The following is a 21,432-nucleotide window of genomic DNA, read 5'->3' on the forward strand; positions in this document are numbered from 1 at the left end:
AGAATTATAAGTAAAATTGTTTTGTTTCTTTTGTAACAGGAAAAATCTAAACAGAAGCTATGCCAGAAAAGTAAAAATACACGTGCACGTGCATTTAACATTGAGTAAATAGGTATCTCGGTAATTTGGAGAGATATCGCCAAGCTGACAATAATTTTGGCGAGAAATAGTCAAGAGTCAGCAAATTTGGCGACATTTTGTTCCGGTACCTGTATCGCCGTAATATGTATTGAAATTGCATAAATGTAATTGACCACTATGTTAGCTGTAACCGCAATTCAACCTTTGTATTGCTTGCCGTGCTTAGTTATTGTTATTGGAGTTGTTAGTTCCGCGTGAACTGAGATATCCGAGTTAGCTGTCTCTTCGTTAGATACGCTTTGCATTGAGTTGTGTTTAACGTTCTTTTAATTCGTAACTACTGATTGTACTTTGTGATACTGTGAACTCCTATGCGAGTATTTCTGAGGGAAATTCCTGAACTTTGATGTGTTTCTGTTGATAAAAGAAATGTCATTAACCTATCAGCGGCCTTTTGTGCATTCAATCTATTACGAGCCCGGTCGCACGCAACAATGCATTCGATATTTACTTTTTATTTACAATCCATATACACCTACAAAAGTTGAAAATCTACTATTGTACGTCGTATAACATGTAGTTTGTATTTTATACATATTTTCATTTAATTTGGTTTACTTATTGTCTTTTGACCACTATAGTTTTATTTCTCGGAAGTGACAACAAAACAGCTTATGGAATTAGGAAAAAAAAAAAAAAATGTGTGTGTAGTAAATAGGCTTACTTACGTGAGGGATGTTTCATTAAAAATTCAAACTTATTTCAGCAATGCGAACATCTACGAATTATTAAAAGAATAATTCAACTTTTGTAAAATTCTTCTGACAATTTATCGGGAACGTAATCTTCGAAAATCTGTTTCTTTCCCTTTCAAAGATTTAGGAACTATCTGTTGACCTTTAATGTAACCTTGTCTTCTCTTGGTAAAAAATAAAAGTTCGAAACAAGTATTTAATTGCAGATGGTATACAATATTATTCGCTTTCCTCAGGCCAAAACATACTTTTAAAAACTGTTCAAGCTGTTGCCAACAAGAGTTTAAAACTTCATCTTAGTTTGTCAAAAAGTGATCAATAATATCGAGCACTGTTTTTGCAGTCTTGGCAAAAAAGTGTTCAAACAACTGTCTTTTGCTTTTTAAGCAACGAAAGTTTTAGATTTCTTTTTAGCTTTCACTATATTCTTCCTTTCTCTCTCTTTTTCAGTGTCTCTCTATATAAGGAGCTGCGGACCAAGAAACAAATATACTAGAGCTAAGTTAACTTATTCAGCAAGTTATTTTCAAAAAACAAAACAAAACAAAAAAGTGCTGCTGCTTACTTCTTCATTTCAGAGTAAGAATTAAATGATTTATTTCCAAGTTTGAAACGTTTTGTATGTATATACCTATAAATTAAACGTACAAATATCTGAAAGGTTTCAGATTTTAATGGTCGCCCAAAAGGGTTTGTTAAATTTTTTGCGCTATCGCTGAGCTCGCAGTCTATCAATATGCTCTTAGACTGGCCCCTAACAACCCACATTTTTTTGTCTTTTTAGCTTTATTGATAAGCATCATTTTTTTTTCTTTCGCTTCAGCCGTGTACAATTCAACAGCAAAATTTGAAAAAATTAAAAGCAGCATAGGAGTATGCGTTTTGAATTTCCGATGAAGTGTTGAGTGTTGGTATACATTTTCCCGTGTTTTTTCAGTCTTTTCTTAGTTCATCATATAAATATTCAGTTTCATACTGGCATTACAAATTTTTTTTAAAGTTGTGTTTACTTATTAAATATCACGCTCTTGGCATTTAAACCACATAAAATTCAATTCAACAGCAAAATTACAAATATTTAAAAACAGCATATCTTTAGAATTTCGGTTAGACAGTCTCGCGCGCTGGAGATAAAAAAAAAAAAAAAAAAAAATTCTCCCGTACAGTGTTGCCACTGCTCGTTTTGAAATCATTGAACTTGTTAATTAAAATTTTTTTAACGTTTTAGAAGATATGAAATAGATAATAATATAAATTTGAAATTAAAAATTAGGGCTTCCAGGTGCACATGTTCGGGTGGAAGAGGAGGTTGTTCAAAATTTGGTGGCTCTGGGCACCACTGTTTTTTCACAATGAGAAACATGCATACATTCATACAATTTCTTCATTTTTCTAAAATTTCTTTAAATCTAATGAATGGCGATAATATATGGTGGCAACTACTTGAAAAGTGATACGTTGTTTGTAATGATTCAACGCAAAATTCCCTTTCGAGAGTAATATCCCTTTCAGGCGTAACGCCCATTTTGGTGTGTGTGTGATTATGGCAAAGACTCGAGGGCTATCTGCCTAAGGGAAGGGATGCCTTCGTGGAGGACTTTCTAAGGGAAAATGGCTCGTATACACGTTACACATGGGGAAAACCACGAAAACGCCCATGCAGCCAGCCCGTTCGCGTGATTCGAACCTCGGACCGAACTACAAGTGTTCAGCGACTTTACCGCTCGGCCGCTGGTGGGCCCGTCCCTTTTGGACTAATGATTAAATGAACTATAAGAGACAAAATGAAATACAAGGAAGAAGATACATATACATAATTTATTACTATTTGCAGATATATATAGATTATTTATATGATGGCGAGTTGCACAGATATACACATATACATACACACACATATATATTATATATACAAGGTCTGTCCCGAAAGAAATGCTCCTATTTTTTTTAATAAATTTCTTGAATCGATTCGTACAATTACTTAATATTCTTCGAAATATATCCCTCCTGCTTTAACATACTTGTTCCATCGCTATTTCCATGCTTTATATGCGTCCTGCAAATCCGTCACAGGAATGTCCTTCAGTAATCTTTATCGTAGCCGCCGTGGTGTTCTTCAGTGTCCCAAAATGCAGTCCTTTGAGGGATTTTTTAATTTTCGGAGAGAAAAAGAAGTCGGGCGGGGGCAAATGCTTCTGAAGCAAAGCAGAAGTCTCCAACGGTATTTTCTCAAGTTTGAAACAAAACTTTCGCGTATCACAGCTCGAGAGTTTTTCCCATCTTGATTTGCGTTTAATAAATAGATATCTCGTAACTGTACACTTTTGCTTTTCGGGAAAAGTCGAAAAAATACCAGAATGTGCTCGTTCATTTAAAAAGCATATGAAAAGCGGGATCAAAACATTTCAGTTCAGTTGTTTAGAGAACTTTTGTTGTTTACTGTACCGAATTCGCGGTGAAATCGGATTAGCTTTCTCTGTTTTGAACTAAGTTCTGTTGAACGTTTTTTGTAGTTTAGAAGGTAACTACTGTGAGATATTGAAATATTGCAAGAATATCTGAGGAAATTTAAGCATTTTGTTTTGTTTGTTGTGATAATAACAAATTTTTATTCACTTTTTATCGGACTTCAATTTATTACGAACTTGTACGCATGCTACACTTTTTAGTGTCAGAAGTGGGATTTTGAATACCAATAACTAGAGCGATGGAAGAACAATTCAGGCAATTGATAATGGCATTTGCTGCATTACAAGAAAAGATGAAAGGGGTCTTCAACTCGGTTAAAAAAGAAATGAAAGCCGTTCAAGCAGGTCAAGAAGAAATGAAAAAAGGAAATTATTTGCATAATTGAAAACAAATTTGAGGCTATGGAAGCCAGAATAGACGCGGTTGAATATAAATTTGGACAAATTGAAGAAAAATACTCTTTTGTGAAAGAGCAAATACAAAAAGAAAGTTTCGGCCTGTGGAACAACAAATAGGTTACAGAGTTTCTTCTGTCAAAGAAGAAATCGAAGAAAATGTTTGTTCCGTTCAGCAATAAATTGAACAACAAACTGATGACAGGGATTTTGCGGTCGCCAAAGAAGTTGATACTTTAAAGAAATTCGTAGCGACGGCAGGGACCGATTCGGATGGTTTTAAAATTCTTACCCATGCCTGCTCGTCGCTCCCTGAAGCTATCTATATATGATGGGAAGACCTCCTGGCAAGTGTATAAGACAAAAGTTTCTATAGTAGCGGATACGAATGGATGGGATTCCCAAGCTAATCTCGCCACTTCTTTGAGAGCAGACGCTGCGGATATTCTTCAGACTCTTCCAGAAAACCAGAGACTTGACTTTCAAGCTCTATCCGGCGCTTTGGCGAGAAATGTTTAAAAGACTACAGCAGGCTTCAATTAAAATTCCGTCAACAGAAACCCATCGAACCACTCCAGGAGCTTGCCACGGATGTTGAAAGGCGTCCCACCTCGTCTTTACGGAGTACCCGAGAGAAATGAGGGAAATCCTGCCCTTGCAGTACTTCATGGATGGCATCAGGGATCCTGAAATACAGAAAGCTCTGCGAATGGCGGATGTGAAGGACGTAAAAAGCGCTCTAATGTACGCTATGAAATTCGAGGCAGCCCAGCAGGCAACTCGTAGAGATCGATACCCAGTCAGAGTCCACAAGCCAGTGGATCAATTGATGGCTCATTTAGATGATTTAACCAGACAAATCAATGTTTCAGACGGAGCAGGAGTGAAAAGGAACCAATCCTAAAGTGATGGAACTGCGGTGTTGAAGGCCACACACAAAAGGAAATGCAGAACACCCCAGGGCACGGAAAATAAGACCATTTCTCAGCAACGACGCAGGAAACAAATTAATGGCCATACCGAAGAGCGGAGATTGCCAGACAATGAAAAACACTGTTTTAAAGTGCTCAAGATTTCTATAGTGAGTGGCAATAGTAGCGGAGTGTTCCTGAATGGGAATATCGATGGATTTCCTTGCAATATGATCATTGACACAGGAGCTAATGTTACCATGATTCGGAAAGATTTAGCTCAACAATTTAAGGACAATCTCATTTGGACGCCATCCTGTTTTACCCTCCAGACTGCGTGTGGTGATAAAGTCGACATAGCTTGAAGTTAAACGTGAACATCCCGTTTGAAAGTGCCGCCTACTATCACACGGCGTATGTGGCAGATATCACAGATCCTTACTCGGATTGGAGTTTTTAAGGAAATACAATTTTCCCTTAGACTTCAAAAACAACAAACTGCTTTCAGCATCTGTGGACATGAATGTCCACCCTCAGAAGGGATCCTCGCCTGGAAACTTCGACGTCTCATGTGAAAGAGCCTGTTCAAAAAGCTGCCGAAATCATATTAGGGTCGAAGAGAAACACCAGACTACCGGCTATTTTCCATCCCAGATGCTCTTCGGTCGAGGCTTTCGTCTGACTTGTGACCTTTTGTTTGGTCACGCTACGTATGCGTCTTCATCGCCTGAAGAATGCATCCAAGATATTCAGGCCCGGTTTAAAGTGATGCATCGTTCTGCAGGAGAGCCAGTCAACTTGGCGGCGGAGAAAATGAAGACCAAATACGACACGAAGACCAGATACTAGACATAGAATTCAACGAAGGAGACAAGGTGTGAAGGAGACAAGGATAGTTCGTATACAGTCCTAAACAGGCTGAATGACGTCGTGGTTCAGATCTGTAAGTCGTTGAACCATTGTCGATGGTTCACTAAGTCGTTCATTATGACAGGCTATTTCATTACTATGGCCATAGTACGTTGTGTATATAATTGTGAAGTGTTTTGTAAATAGTATAAGACCATGGTGCTTTTTGTTTTTAAATTTGTAAAATTTATGCACTTTGTATTTGATTTGACTTGTATTTAGTATTTGATTTGTATTTAATATATGACATTATTTGAATTGTTTTAAGTTACTATTGCAGTTATTGTTTGTGTTGTTTGTTACTGTGATGTAATGTTTATTATTGCCAGTTCGGCTTCCTGTCCAGAGATTGCATTGCCCGGGATGTGCAGTCCTTGAAAAGGGGCAGTTTTACGGTTTTTGTATTGAATTAGCTATTTTAAAATAGAATTATTATTAAATTGTTTCATTTCCACGTGCAATGTTGCGCGCGACAAATTTGAAGAGAAAGCTACGCCGGAAAAATGAAAAATGCAGGGGCACGCGCGTTTAATAAACAAAAATCTCGTAATTCTAAGCTTTTGCTTTTCTAGAAAAATAGAGGAAATACCAGAATGTGCTCGCGCATTTTAAAAGCTTATAAAAAGCGGGATCCAAAAATCTCAGTTCAGTTGTTCAGAAAACTGTTGTTGTTTACTGTAGCGAATTCGCGATGAAATCGGATTAGCTTTCTCTGTTTTGAATTAAGTTCTGTTGAAAGAAGGTTTTGTGTAGTTAAAAAGGTAACTACTGTGAGAAAATTAGGAAATTTAAGCATTTTGTTTTATTTGTTGTGATAATAATAAATTTGTATTCTTTTTTATAGGACTTGTGCATTCAATTTATTACGAACACGTACGCACGCAATTATTTTTCTGTGTATATATATATATATATATATATATTGTTATTATTTTTCTGTGTAAATATATACTATATATATTTATTTATACAAAAAAAAAAAAGATGGTAGATATACATATATATAAATGCATGTTTTAGATTTTGTAAGGATTTATTTAGTTTGGGGAGCCAGTTATTTTATATTAATTATCTTTACTCTCTTTCTCGCTTTCCGTTTTTCTGCCAGAATGCTAGTATCTATTTCGCGCGTACTCTAATGAGGTAGAAAGAGAAGGAATTGGAAGGTTTTAGACTGTAGAATCAAAGCGTGTTCGGCCTGCTGAAGGCTACGTTACTAGTTGAGTTTTTTTTATAGGAGTTTATCTGCAGCGTTACATTATTCTCGTCTTTAGGCTCGTCACGCTGGTATTAGGTGAGCCAACTGAATTTAATTAAAGGTCTTTGAAGTCTCTGTTGTAATTGCCATAGCGATAATTCACTTATGTCTTTCAGAATTTTCATCTAGGTGATATTATCAAAGAAGGTGAGACTCAAAGAATGAGAAGATATAACTTATATAAAATGTTTAATGTTAAATAATTTCTAAACAGCGTTTTGAAATTTTTAGTAAATAAGTTTTGGCGGTATAAAAAAAGTCAAGTTTCAAAAGTAAAGTTCGGGTGGCACAAAAAAAGAATAAAATACGAAATGAGTTTGAATTCTGTGAATCAGGTTTCGGTTTTATGGAAAAATAAAGGATGAATGCTATGTATGCATAATGCTATGATGTTGTTACTTAACAATGAGACTTTTCTAAACACCAGACTTCCCTGTTTTGAGAAATGACTTTTGTTTCTTCACCTGAAATGCAGCTATTTCAAGTTCTAAACATCTTCTATCTTCTTCCAGCTTTTTCATCTCTAACTCTAGTTGCATGCTGATCTGTTTATTCCTAGAATGCATCGCCCATTCCTCCTCCTTCAGTTTTGCCTCCATCCTCTTGACCTTTTGAGCAAAAGCTTCTTTTATTTTTGTTTCCTTATCATTCATCTCTTTTTGGAGTTCATCTCTTTTTTTCTCGTAGATGTCTCTCAAATTAAAGGGCTTGCCATCATTCTCCCAATAGCAGAAACCTATTTTTTCTAAGCTTATTGCCCTGTAGCGCTCGTAATGACGTTTGTGGGTCTGTTCTCTCAAGTCTTCCATATTGGTCATGATGAGCATTTCTTTGAGTTTGGGAAAGTCAGAATGCTCTTCATTATTAATACAGATCGTGCCCCAAGGATAGCCGCGAACTCGAGCCATTTTGCCATCAACCATGGCAAAGTCTTGACTTCCCACAACAGCGAATGGCATCAGATCATTCAAAGCGGCGTTGATTTGAGCGGTGCTTTCGTCGTCTGTGGGACAAGAATATATTGCTATATTATCCTTTGAAAGTTCTTTACGTATATTTTCTTTGAAACGTTTCAGCTCATCCTTGGACACTGAATCAGCTTTAGCAATAACAGGAATGATATTCACTTTCTGATGCAAACTCTTCAGACAAATAAGATCAGTTGATTTTAGGTTATGTCCGGTGGGACAAATGAAATACAAACAAGCGTGGACCATGGTGTCTTTTACAGATGACATCGCTCTCTTGAACTTCATTTCTTCCTGTAGAAAGTTTTCAAACTGAGAGTCAAGGTAATCTACAATGGGTTTGAAGTTATTTTCTTTGTTGATTTGGTCACCATAGCCCATCGTTTCAACAACAGTCAACTTCAGTTTGATATTTTTCTCTGTGAGAATGTGTGTTTCAGTTTTTAGCTTCACTTCTGGAAAATTATGGTTGCTGTGGGAATCATTGAAAGGTATATTGAATAAAGAGGCAATTAGACTCGTTTTACCGATACCTGTCTCGCCTACGCACATGATGTTGAAAACGAAGACTTCTTCTGCACACTTTTTAACGTACTGATAAGGTAATGTATCGAATCCTACTCGATCCGACAATGGAAGTTCTCGAATAATATCACGTTTGACATCTCCTTCCCCAGTCATGCTGGAATAACAAAAGTGCTCAATTAGATCCTGTTACAGACATAGAATTATATCACACTGTATTTTTAGCTGTTATAAACATAAAATACTGTACGCCATCAAACTGGTAATATACACTGGTTATCATAAATTAAGGAAAAATCACAAAAATAGCCATAACTCGCATAAAATAAGCCAAATCGTGTAAAATTTGAACATGTTGTCAAGTAAGAGTAGCTGAGTAAAACTCCAATATGAAAATTATTGGCGCTGCACTCGGAATACGTCATCTGCCAGGAGCATAAAAGTCCATGTTTGAGAGCAAGACCACATATTTCACTGTGATAGTGACATCAGAAATCTGAGATAGCCGAGTCGTAACAATGACCTCCAGGCATTATTTGCCTGCAGAACTACGGTAGAGAGCCATTGGAAGACTAGAGGCAGGACAAACAGAAGTGGCCAGATGGCAAAATGTGAGTCCTTCTGTGATTCATAGACTTTGGAAGCTATTTCAAATCACAGATTCGGCACCTAGGAGGTTCAGCCAAGGACGGCAAATTGCTAAGACGAGCGCCGTTGGCCGATATTTGACATTATGTGCACTCAGGAATAGAACCGCTACTCCGACTCTTCTTAGATCCTCCCTTGCTGCAGCCACCGGAAGGTTGGAGTCAACGTCAACTGTGCGTAGAAAGGCTTCACGAAGGTGGTCTGTATGCGAGGCGAAAAACCATTTGCGTGCCGCTCAAGTCACGCCATAGCAGGGACCGTTTGCAGTGGACACGACAACATGTCCACTGGACGCCTGAGCAATGGAGGGCTATTCTCTTTACGGATGAGTCCAGGTTTAGTCTAGAACGCGATAGTAGGCGTTATTTGATATGGAGATAACCTGGAACTCGTTATCATCCGTCAAACATCTGTGAAAGAGATGCATACGGAAGAGGGAAGAGGCAGTGTTTGTGTTTGGGGTGGCATCTCTTTGGGTGGACGCACAGACCTCCATGTTTTTCCAAGGGAACCGTGAATGCTCATGTTTATAGAGGTGACATTCTTGATGATTATGTAAGCCCATATGCCGGGGCAATAGGTGATGCTTTCCTGTTACAGGACGACAATGCAAGGCCACACAGGGCTCGCATCGTATGTGGTTATCTTCAACAGGAAATAATTATGCGCATGGAGTGGCCAGCTGGATCCCCGGACTTGAACCCTATCCAGCACGTTTGGGATGCTTTAGGGGGACGTCTAGTTGCTCTCAATCCGCTCCCTTAGACCCTTGCCGCGCTTGCAACTGTTTTGCAAGAGCAATGGCTCTCGCTTCCTATGGAACTGATAGACCGCATAATTGAAAGCATCACACATCGCTGAATGTGCTGCATTGCTTCTAAAGGCGATTATATTCTATACTGAAGGTACTTTTATTATAGCAAACTGACATCATCTATTTGTTCATTTTATACATGTGCTAATTTCTATACTACCATAATTGTCTGGTAATTTCTTTTATGTTATTTGATACCTTACTATGTGTTAAAATTCACATGTAAGTTTTTCAGTAATCGTGATTTTTCCTTAATTTATGATAACCAGTGTATTTATAACTGAAAGGCCTATACTAACAAGCAACTTTTAATGAACTTTTTGCAATTCAGGATCTTCCCCCTAGACCAGTACCTTCTAGAAATTGCTAGTCTATTACGTAACTGCTACTATAAATAACGAATGCGCGACATTTTGCGTCAGAAGCTCGCCTCTCCTCTTGTGCTATACATCTCGCTGCTGCTTGATCTATCTTTCCTTTGTTAGAAATAGTAATGGCGCATAAAGTTTTAGTCGTATTTGGTTTAAACTACTATTGAATATGTGATTTAGAGAATTTAATATGAAGTAAAGCATGATCTACGGTACAAATTAAATTAAAGCTATGGAATAAAGATGTGCCATTAAAAGCTAAATCAACTTGCCTCTTCATTTGGATTAGCTTTACCACTCTGCATAAACCATGCCTGAACTTTGATGCCGAAATATCACATATATATATGTGTGTGTGTGTAAGATATAACAAAATACGATAGCTGATTTAAAAAAAAAAATTGGCAATCTAAAAATTAACGATTCTAGATTTGGTGCTCTCCCCATAAATTCATCTCTTTTCCCAAATTCGAGATCTTTCTATGTTACATAACAGCCTCAAATGAAGCAGCTGATAGCCTGGCCAAGCAAGCAGCCACTGATCCAGAAGCTGAAAAAATCACAATCCCAGCCCCTCCTTCCTACCTCAAAGGGCTATTACGGGGTCAAGGCCTAAATCTTTGGCAGGAAGACTGGACGCACTGCACAACTGGAAGACGTACATACAGCTATCTCCCGAAAGTCAGCACTGAACGCAACATTGCAATAGCTCCTCTTACGGCTTATATTACGGGACACGGCCCATTCCCGACCTACTTCAATAGACATGGCATAACAACCACGGACATATGCGCCTGCGGAGCGGAAGGCTCCCCAGACCACTATGTTTTTGAATGCCATCTGACAGCAGGAAATCACCTCCCTCTTCCTATCAACAATAGTGAAGCTTATCACCGCTTCCTTATAAAGCACAAACCGGCAGTAAATACAATTTGCAAAGTTGTTAACAAGCTCAAGAGAATGGGCCAAGATTTGTGCTCTCCTCATTAACCAAAACTCTCAAGACATGATACACTAACTAAGTCAGCATGCAGTTCCACATTCTCAGACACATAAGACTACTCCTAAAATTTACATAAGTCCCTATTACAGACACCTTTCAAATAATGCACAATCAAATGTATTTAACATTTCCTCTTCTGTATATGCATAATACTAATTTTTTTTAAAAATTTTTATTTATTTATTTTATTTTATTTTATTTTATTTTATTTTTATTTATTTTTTTTATTATTATTTATTTTTTTTCCCTATGAGCCTGTATTTTGATCCTATTATTTTGTAACTGTATTTTTGTATCTGTATATTTAATTTGTATTTTATTAGAATTTTATTGTGAATGTGCAAAATTACCATAGCAAATTGCAACAACAAATGTCAAAACGGTAAAACGAATGCAATCTGCCCTTGTATGGCCATGTAAATGATCTTGTTAACATCCTAAAAAGCTCCCGAGGCGGCCTCTTGAGGCCCCAGGGAGTTGTTCCTGGTTAGTGGAGGGCGCGGGACACATGCCTGTTTACCTCTGTTAGACATCAGGCGTCCCCGTCCTCCGTTACCAACCAACCAACAGCCTCAAATTAACCAATCATAGCTTGTCCTTGCAATTTCATCAGACTTAGTATAAATACCTCTTGGCACAATAAACTACTTCATGAAGTGAAGCACTGCTTCGAAGCTTCGGTCACGGACTCGCACGTGAAGGTTGTCTTAGCACGGCTCTCGGTTTTACCAAGTCGATTTGATTTTTCTTCTACGATCAGTTGTTAGCACATAAAAGGTTGCTCACCGGTCTTAAGTGGCCAAAGAGTAGTAAAAAGGCCTTAGTGCGATTTTACTGATTCTTTGCATCTATTTTTCCCTGATGACTGAACTGGTTTAAGGACTCGATCAACATGTCATTGGTCAAACTAATTTTCGCTCGATATGCGGAATTAACTTCCAAAGAGAAGGATTTACCTTTGACTGAGGATGAAAGAATTGATCTGGATTTTCTATTAAATCTTCTCCCTAACCTATCGGATAAAGTACGAGCAAGTCTGAACTCTGCACGTGGCTCTGAACTAGGCTTAGCGCAAGTCGGTTCTAACCGGTTATCGTCTAATGAAATTGATACCCATCATGCTGATGTCTCCCAACACGATATGCATTGGACTGCTGTTACCAAAAAAACGAAACGTACTCTGAGCGATACTGAATCGGACCCTCCTGAGGTGCAAAACAAATTTGATGTTCTTGCGAACATAGCTGATGATGACTCCGCACTTACTGTCGAACTGTACAAGCACAGTACCAGACATGAAGGTGATGTTAGCTTGAAACGAAATCCCAAACCGAAGGCTCCCAAAAGTTCAAAAATCTCGCCTAGTCAGGACATAGGTAGTAAAATTACACAAACATTGAGTTCAGTTTGCGGTCAGCAGCCACAATAAAGTGGCGCCATCTCGTGAAGGAACTGAGAAACAGGCTGCAGCGAGTAGGTCTGGAACCGAAAACGCAGCGCGACCACTCAGTTATCCAGATGAGGTCACGTTCCCGACTGGGCGAACTGACGCTCATATTCCCCAGGCTGGCGCAACTCAAATGAACACTATGGAGGAGAGACTTAGTGAAAATTCCACTAATGGTGAGGATAACAATAGTATGGACACGGACGCTAGTACGTCTAAACAAAATACAAGCTCAGATGGAAACATAGAAGCGGAATTTGTGAAAAAGTCACGGATACCACCCATAACTGTTAAAGTAGATTACCCTACTTGGAAAAACATAGCTAGGGCACTTAAACAGAGAAACATTGAGTTTAACTCTAATAAGAATAATAACGGGATTAAAATTTTCATCAGAAACCCTGAACATAACAGGCAGACTGTTACTTATTTAAAAGACACGAAAGTGGAACATCACTCTTTCACGCTTCCTGAGGATAAAGACATAAAAGTTGTGATAAGAGGACTTTTAAGAGATACAGATACGGTAGAAATACAAGAGGAGTTAGAGGATTTAGGATACAAAGTTCAATCAGTTAAGCAACTTACGCGCAGAAGAAAAGGGGCGGTTATTAAACTCCCGCTATTTTTAGTTACTCTGCCGAAGAAACCCAAATCCAAAGATATGCACAACGAAACTCACTTATGTGACCTAGGAATTAAAGTCGAAAATTATAAAGGTAGATCGGGCACGCTACAATGCTATAGGTGCCAAGGATTTCATCATACGCAAACTGGCTGCAACTATGCACCCAAGTGCGTGAGATGCGGAGAGGGACATTTGTCCTTTGAATGCCCTAATAAAAACTCTGACTTGCCACCATGTTGTGCGAACAGTAAACAATCTCACACCTCGAACTTTAGGGGTTGTGAGATGTTCCCTAAAAAGAAACAGGATAAGCCAAAAGTCTATACTAGTAGGGTTATAGAAAATAAATCATTTGCACAAGCCCTGTCTACTGGTTTGTATGCAGACACGATCAAGGAAGCAAAAACTGTTTTTGCACACCTGGCCGAGCTTGTATCGGTCATTAAGAGCTCCGGCTTTCTTTTAACACAGCAAATAGGACAAAATGCACCTACTCATAAGGACAAAACTACCATAAATAAAGATCTTAATGGATAGGTACACCACACAAGGAGATCCCATAAAATTAGCATTCTGGAATGCTCATGCCATTCAGAACAAGTTGACGGAATTTTTAAACTTCCTTAACAATCACAATATTGATATTGCCCTTGTAACAGAGACTTTTGCCACGCCATGCGTGCGTATAAATTTGCCCAATTACCGCACATATAGGTGCGATCGTTTGAGTCACCGTGGTGGGGGGGCCGCAATTTATGTGCGAAACTCGCTACAGTCCTGTTTGATTAGCCAAGATAGAAACGACGGACATGAGATGGTCGCAGTCTCAGTGTGCTTACCGCAATATGGTAATTTGAATTTCATTTCATGTTATAATCCGCCCAGGAAACTACTGACGGAAAGTGTTCCTTCCAAACTTCTCTCTGACAATAATAAGTATATCCTAACGGGTGATCTCAAAGCAAAGTACTCCGAGTGGGGGTGCCGTAAAACTAACCAAAATGGTAAGGTCCTCTATGAATTTATAAATAATCACCCAGTTGCCTTGCATGTTACTGAGGAGTATACGTACAGACCACAGAACCCAAGAAATGCAGACCTTCTTGATATTCTTCTGACAAATACTTCAATCCCTTTTTATACTGAAGTAAAGCACGAATTGAGCTCTGACCATATACCGGTCATTGCTTACATAGGCACTACTAAAGAGGCAGAAAATGAAATGATCCGCACGACTGACTGGAATAAGTTCCAGAAGTCAGAATCCGCCCATCTTTGATACTCTGAACTCGCGGAAAGATATAGATGATGCAGTTGATACCCTCACTGATTCAATCAATAATGCTATTGAAAATGCATCTAGACACGTGAGAAGAAATAATAAAGCTGGCATTCTGCCACAGGAAATTAGAGAGATGATTAAGGACCGGAATAGGATGAGGAAAGCGTGGCACCTTACATGGAGCCCTCACGTTAAAAGAGATATGAACAAATTAAATAAATTAATTAAAAAGAAAATACATGAGCATAAGAGAGATGTATGGGAGGAAAAAATTCAGAATCTTAGTCCGAATGATGGCACTCTCTGGACGTTCATGCGTAACTTGAAAAGGCAGCGTACATGCAATAAGCCGATTTATACTAAAAACTCTGTTGCTCTCAATAATAAAGACAAATCGACGGTCCTTGCGGACCATTTAGAAGAACAGTTCAGACATAACCTGACGCCCATGGACATTAATTTTGTCAATGAGGCATGCTACTTTGTTAGGGATTGGCGTAATGCCCACACTGCTAAGAGGTACATGGCCACTGCTACCCCCAGTGAGATCAAAGAAATCACAAAGAAGCTTAAAGTCAAAAAGGCCCCTGGCATAGACGGTATTAATAATCACGCACTTAGAAATCTGTCCTGCAATGTTGTGACAAAATTCACGAGTATTATCAATGCGTGTCTTAGTTAATGCTATTTTCCCACAAAATGGAAAATCGCAAAAGTTATTTTATTGCCTAAGCCCGGCAAGGATAACACTAAGCCAGATGGGTACAGGCCCATTAGCTTGCTTCCGGGACTAGGAAAGGTCTTTGAGAGATTAATCTACAGCAGATTGAAAAACTATATTGAATTACTGCCTCCGGAACAATTTGGTTTCCGGAGAAAGCTTTCAACAACGAAGCAGCTGGTTCGGCTCGTCGAGTTTTGTGGGGATGCGCTTCACAAGAAACAAAATGTCGCCTTACTCATGCTAGACGTGGCGAAGGCATTCGACCGCGTCTGGCATGAGGGGCTTATTTATAAACTTATAAATCTCCCTATGGATAGAGAGCTGACTCAGCTAATTATGTCTTTCATCACTAATAGGAAATTCACTGTGGCTATTGGAAAGGACATCTCCAGTTTACGCACCATGAATGCAGGCGTCCCACAGGGGTCCATTTTAGGGCCCGTCCTGTATTTATTTTATGTTCATGACTTCCCTAGGGCTCACATTGGCAGAAATTACTTTCTTGGGTGCTATGCGGACGATACGGCATTAGCCGTAAAGTCCGCAAACGCACACCATGCAATCAAGAAATTACAGGAGCTTCTACCAGTGGTAGAAAAGTGGTGTACGACTTGGAGAATTGCTATTAATGCCAGCAAGTCGCAATTATTATTGATAAGGAGGAAAAATACACAGTTGACTATTAATAGCAAGCTCTTCTTATTCTCTGAAGAGATTCCTAGAGTTAGTAAGGCGAAATATTTAGGAGTAATGCTAAATGAAAGATTAAAATGGGGAGATCATATAACAGAGGTCAGAAGAAAAATTTTCACTGTTGTAAATAGTCTCATCCCTATATTGGGTAATTATTCTAGCTTAGACCTTAGGAAAAAGAGGCTAGTTTATATCACGGCAATTAGGCCATTGATGACTTATGCATCGCCGGCCTGGTGTACGGCTACCAAGGAGGATATAAAAAGACTTCAAATCTTGCAAAACAAAGACTTAAAGCTTATCACCCATGCTCACTTTTTTGTGAGCAATGCTACACTGCACTGTGACTTAAAACTGGACACTCTAGAAGAGCACCTGAATAAGATCAACAGGAAATTCTTCACGAAAGCTCTGAACTGTGACCATATGAGAAATTTTGATATCTTTACCTACGAAATATTGAATGAGGACGCCAAACTGCGCCCACTTGCGGCCCACCTTATCAGGGACCCGAACTTTCCCACATAGTGCCCACCTGTAAATAATGTACCCAATGTGTTTATTAGCATTCTTAATTTTGTATCTTACTCATTTATTGTACTGTGTATTTCTTAAATTCACTAGTTTATTCACATTCTACACTCATTTTATGACTTCCACTTAGTCACGCCTTTACCGGGCCGGTTACTTGCTAGTGAGCTCTTGCGTTGCTGGTCTTCCTATTCTTTATCCGTCTTTCTCCTCCTTACTGCGGACATTATGTGAAGATAGTTCTATGTTATTGTGCCCATCCGGCATAAATTTGATTGAACCAGATAAACTACTGATCTCAGTGGTATTCTGGCTATAAGTTATCAGTCAGTCAATCAAACTACTTTATTCCATTCCTTTCTCTAGCCAGAGCTCTACGCCGCTTATGCTGTCCAATCCAAAATGCTTACGTCATACTTTTAAAACGGTGTATATGGAAATTATTGTATGATTAAAAAGTATCTTGGTTACAAAAGCATGATTTTTGATAAGCTCTAAAATAAAAAACTGGTGATTTGCGGGAATCCCGTCTCGTCTTGCCATTTTGCCATCCCGACTACGCATCAAAATTATTACATGTATATGTGTCTCATTTACACAGTTTTGAGGCTTTTCTGTTCTGTTTCTGAGTGAGGATAATCAGAAAGTACCAGTCATTTTTATAAAAGCAAAAGCACATAGGTGGATCCAAAAACAAAAAAAAAAAAAAAAAAAAAAAAAGTTACAAGCATCAGCCATTTGAAAAGTAGTTATTATGGTGGGAATACTTTATCCACAGCCTGTAGACAGCTAGTAGTATTTATCTAGCAACGTTTGTGAGGGTGCGTACAGTAAATTCGCAGGCGCGTCAGAGCAAATAAAATGGCAAGACGTTTTGAAAAGTGGTCTCGCTTGGAGTACGAGCCGTGATTGGTTATCCTTACAGAGTATCTCGAGCGCAGCCATAACGCTCCTGTCGAGCGTTATTGTGCCATTTTGACAAGGTTACGTGAAGGCATCCGACGCAGGTGTTTTAGCGTGTTGAGTGCTTGTGTCATCCTCCTGCATGACAATGCTTGCTCGTCCCCATACTGTTAGGCAAACTCAAGAACTGCTGCAAAGGTTTAAGTGGGAAGTCTGGAGTCACCCTCCCATATAGCCGAGATTTAGCACCCAGTGACTAATTCCTTTTTCCGAAATTGAGGGAACATTTATCTGAAATGAGACCGTCTTCAGACAGTGTTATGAAATCAGCCATCGAGAACTGGCTCGATTCACAGATGGGATTTCTACCAAGCCGGGTTAAACAAGTCGGTCCTACGTTCAGATAAATGCTTAACAGATTTGCTGATTACATGGAAACATGACAGGCAAGTAAGACTCTTAATTACCTTCTGTATTTTTGTCTATTGTTAATAAATAATATTTTATTACCATTATAACCATTTTATATGAACCTCGTATATGAAACCGAAAGATCTTGTTCATCATCTATTCTCAATAATATTAATTTTTACAGAATAAAATTTTATCAAAAATTAAAATCAGTAGTACTTCGAGATGTTTAAAAAATAGTAATTGGAATAAGTCATTCTGCATAGAAAAGATAAATTTTTTTTTAAAAAAGGTACCATTTTTTTTCTCAATATGACATACTAATTAATGTATCTAGAAGTTATTGCAGACAATTCGAAATCTATGCATATCTATCTAGTTGTAAAATTTTGAATAATAGCGATACTTTTGTAATGCCTTTTGATTGATTTTTAAGATTAGCTATGATAGGTGCTACCTGATTGAGACAGCCTTGGCCGGAAATCGGCTGTAGAGCGAAAGATGAAAAAAGAAGAAGGTGATATGTACTGTGTTGAACTAAATAATATTTCCTAAAGAAAATCTCATGTATTTTTGAATTCGAATTCAGCAATACAACTTGAAATGCAATTACTTACTTTAAAAATACAATGAAAATCTAAAAACGCCCTTTAATGATGGAATAGTTTTTTAGACATTACTGCAAATTTAAGCTTTTAATTTGCATTTAAAACTACGTTTTGGATATTTCGAGTTTTTAAATTAATAAAATAATAGCAATAATTTGTCAACAAGCAATAAGTCTAGATTATAGATCATTATTCTGTCACTTACTTCAGAGCTTAAAATCCAGCTGTTGAAGAAACTGAAGATGCCTGTCAGTTACCACAAACACAAAACTTTAAACACGAATGATGCCAATTTCTTGATACGTAAAGTTTTAAACTTTACTGGGAAAAAAGTAATGGTTTGTAAGAAATAATAAAAAAGTTACAAAGCCGCGTGCATTCTAATGAAATAAATAATAGACGAAATTGCATTTTGTAAAGAAATCTTTAATTTTAATTCGAAATGTTATCACGATCTACAGAGACCACGGCCACATCTCTTGGAAATAAATTGCCATCAATTTCATTTTGCCATTTTGCGTCGATTCTCTGTAAATATCCGTATCACTTTTGAAACTGTTGCCACCAAATGTTATCGTCTTGTGTTATATTTGAAAAAATTAAATAATGAAGAATCTGCGTACATGTACGAATGTTTCTCGCATTGTGATAAAACGACGATACCTAGAGCCATCAAATTTTGAATCACATAATCCTCCTCCGAATATGGGCATCTGGAAGCCCAAATTTGGAATTTGGAATTTGTTTTATTATCGATTTCATATTTTTTAAAACTTTAACGAAACAAACTCAAGGATTTCAAAGCGAGCGATGGCAACGTTGTACAGAAAAAACATTTTTATCTCCAGCGCGTGAGTCTCTGCATCGGAAATTCTAAAGATATGATCATTTTAAAAATTATTTTGCGATATTGCTGTTGAACTGAATTTTATGGTTTAAGGGAGAAGAACATGATATTTAATAAATAAAGGTGGGCTGTAGTGTAGAATTGGATACTCCCTTAGATAGCGACAAATTTTGCTCAACTTTGGCGATAAAACCCTATTTCTGGTTACCATGATAGTTTTAACTTTGTTTTAGCTTCCTAATTTTTTAAATGAAGGTAGATCGATGTGTACATGGACATCGAGTTTATCCGATTATCTGACTTCTTATTTTCGTTTTGTGTAGCGGCCATCTTTAATTTGTTCCTTCCTGACACCAAAAAAGAACCGCCAAAAAACAAGGGGCTTCCAATTGTAAACTTTTAACTGAAGGTGTAACACAGAAAGCGTTTAAAAAACGCCCCTTAGGGCGTAACGTAAAATCTGAAAGCTTTCATATTTGTGTTTTATTTTTATTAGCCTTTTTACTTTTTTGTACGAAATAAAGGAAGTATTGTAATCACGAAAATTTCTAGGTACCATATTTCAACGAAAATATCCATTTTGATCTCTATCGAATGCAATTTAACGATGTTTTTGAGTGAAATCTGTACGTAAGGACAGAAAAGAACTCTTTTCCCCAAAAGAAATTAAAAAAATTGATTTAAAATGGATTCGCAAGAGATTTTTGTCGTAACGTCTGTACCTACGCGTACGCGTGTATGTATGTATGTATCTCGCCTAACTCAAAAACGAGTAGCCTCAGAGCGTTGAAATTTTGTATACAGAGCAGCTAGAAAATGTAGCTGTGCACCTCCCTTTTTGTGCCAAACCGCCGCACCAAAAGTAAATCAATATGTATGTACACATATACCCACTCTTATTCGGATCCCTGAGTTCAGTTTTTTTAATTCTTATACTTTGGTAAATTGCGCATTTTTTGTTTAAAAATGATTGAATTATGTTGTTAATATTATCCTGTTAAGGTTTTTATGCCTTTAGTTAACCTGCATGCAATATTTGTAGAATTATCAACAATTTAAAAAATGTTTAAGTGCGGCTAAGCCTAATTTTTTTACCACAGCAGCCATATTTGTGTACATTTGAAACTCAGCAGAATAGTGGATTTGTTGCCAATCTAAAGAATCTAAGCTATGCAACAACAACTGTTTTTTTATGTCTAATTTCTTTTATGCACCGTTTTAGATTTATTATAGTATTTGAATAGAACATGTGGCAATGATTAGATAATTCTTCAGATGATATAATTTTCGTGCATTATAAGTTATATAAAAAGGAATGAGATGTAACTCTGTTAAGTGTAGCTACCGCCAGAGTGTCGCAATGATAAATAAATATAGAGAATTTTAGAGAGTCCATTTATTCTGTTGTGGTTTATGCGCTATCGACGAAGTAGATTTGATTCAATTCAACAAGTTTAAATAAAATGCATCAAAAATGCGTATAATTTAATATCCCGTATAAGGAAGTCATGTGGTGTACACATCAGTTTTTTAAAAGTATGAAGTTTCGGTACCAGCTGAATAACTGAATTTAAGGTTTTAAAATAGAAGATCAGTGATCGAAAACCAGAACATTCTAAAGTGCACATTTTTTAATATATATCGAGTTAATAATTAAAGTTTGAGATAACTAGCAGATTTAAAAATTCATTTGCGAGGTGTATTTATGTTAATAAACCAGTTATTTTCGCTACAGCCGAAAAACGCGGACGGAAACTTCTCGGAGAAAACAACGCAAGGCAAAAACGTCGTGGTACAAAACATCGTAGGAGAAAAGAAAGCAAAAATAAAACATCGCAGTTCTAAAACATCGTTGTATAAAATATCGTGGTCTAAAACAATGCGTTTAAAAACTTCGTAGTTTAAAACATCGTCGTCGAAAATATCGTGATAAAAAACAAAAGTGCCTACAAATCATCGCAAGACGATAACATCGCACACATGCATTTTTCAGGTTTTAAAAGCTGTATATGCATATTCGCATAATGATTTGGGAACGCAAGAAGGAAAGAGGGATATTTTTATTCTATATTTCATATTTTTGAATGAACGAGTAAATTTTTGTTGAAAAAGTAAGAAGGAAACTTAAGTATTTAAAAATTGAAAATGAGAAGATAATTAATGCAAACTTAATAGAATTTTTATTTACGTAGTTAACTAACAAAGGTCATTAATAAATTCATCTTTTTTATAAAGTTTTACTGATACTTTT

At 37.4% G+C, this 21,432-nt stretch overlaps 1 pseudogene across 1 annotated transcript; it reads right to left on the bottom strand.

The window, feature by feature from the left end:
- Positions 1 to 6,971: 6,971 nt before the first annotated feature.
- LOC118180890 (septin-2 pseudogene) lies at positions 6,972 to 18,648 on the bottom strand (annotated as a pseudogene). The gene is made up of 2 exons (XR_015039980.1): positions 18,540 to 18,648; positions 6,972 to 8,428 (listed from the first exon to the last, which is right to left on the bottom strand). The product of XR_015039980.1 is annotated as a septin-2 pseudogene (transcript).
- Positions 18,649 to 21,432: the final 2,784 nt, after the last annotated feature.

Source organism: Stegodyphus dumicola, chromosome 3 (genome assembly GCF_044657685.1).
Source record: "Stegodyphus dumicola isolate Sdum_Otavi_A_Nest chromosome 3, ASM4465768v1".
In the NCBI taxonomy this organism is placed as follows: domain Eukaryota; kingdom Metazoa; phylum Arthropoda; class Arachnida; order Araneae; family Eresidae; genus Stegodyphus; species Stegodyphus dumicola.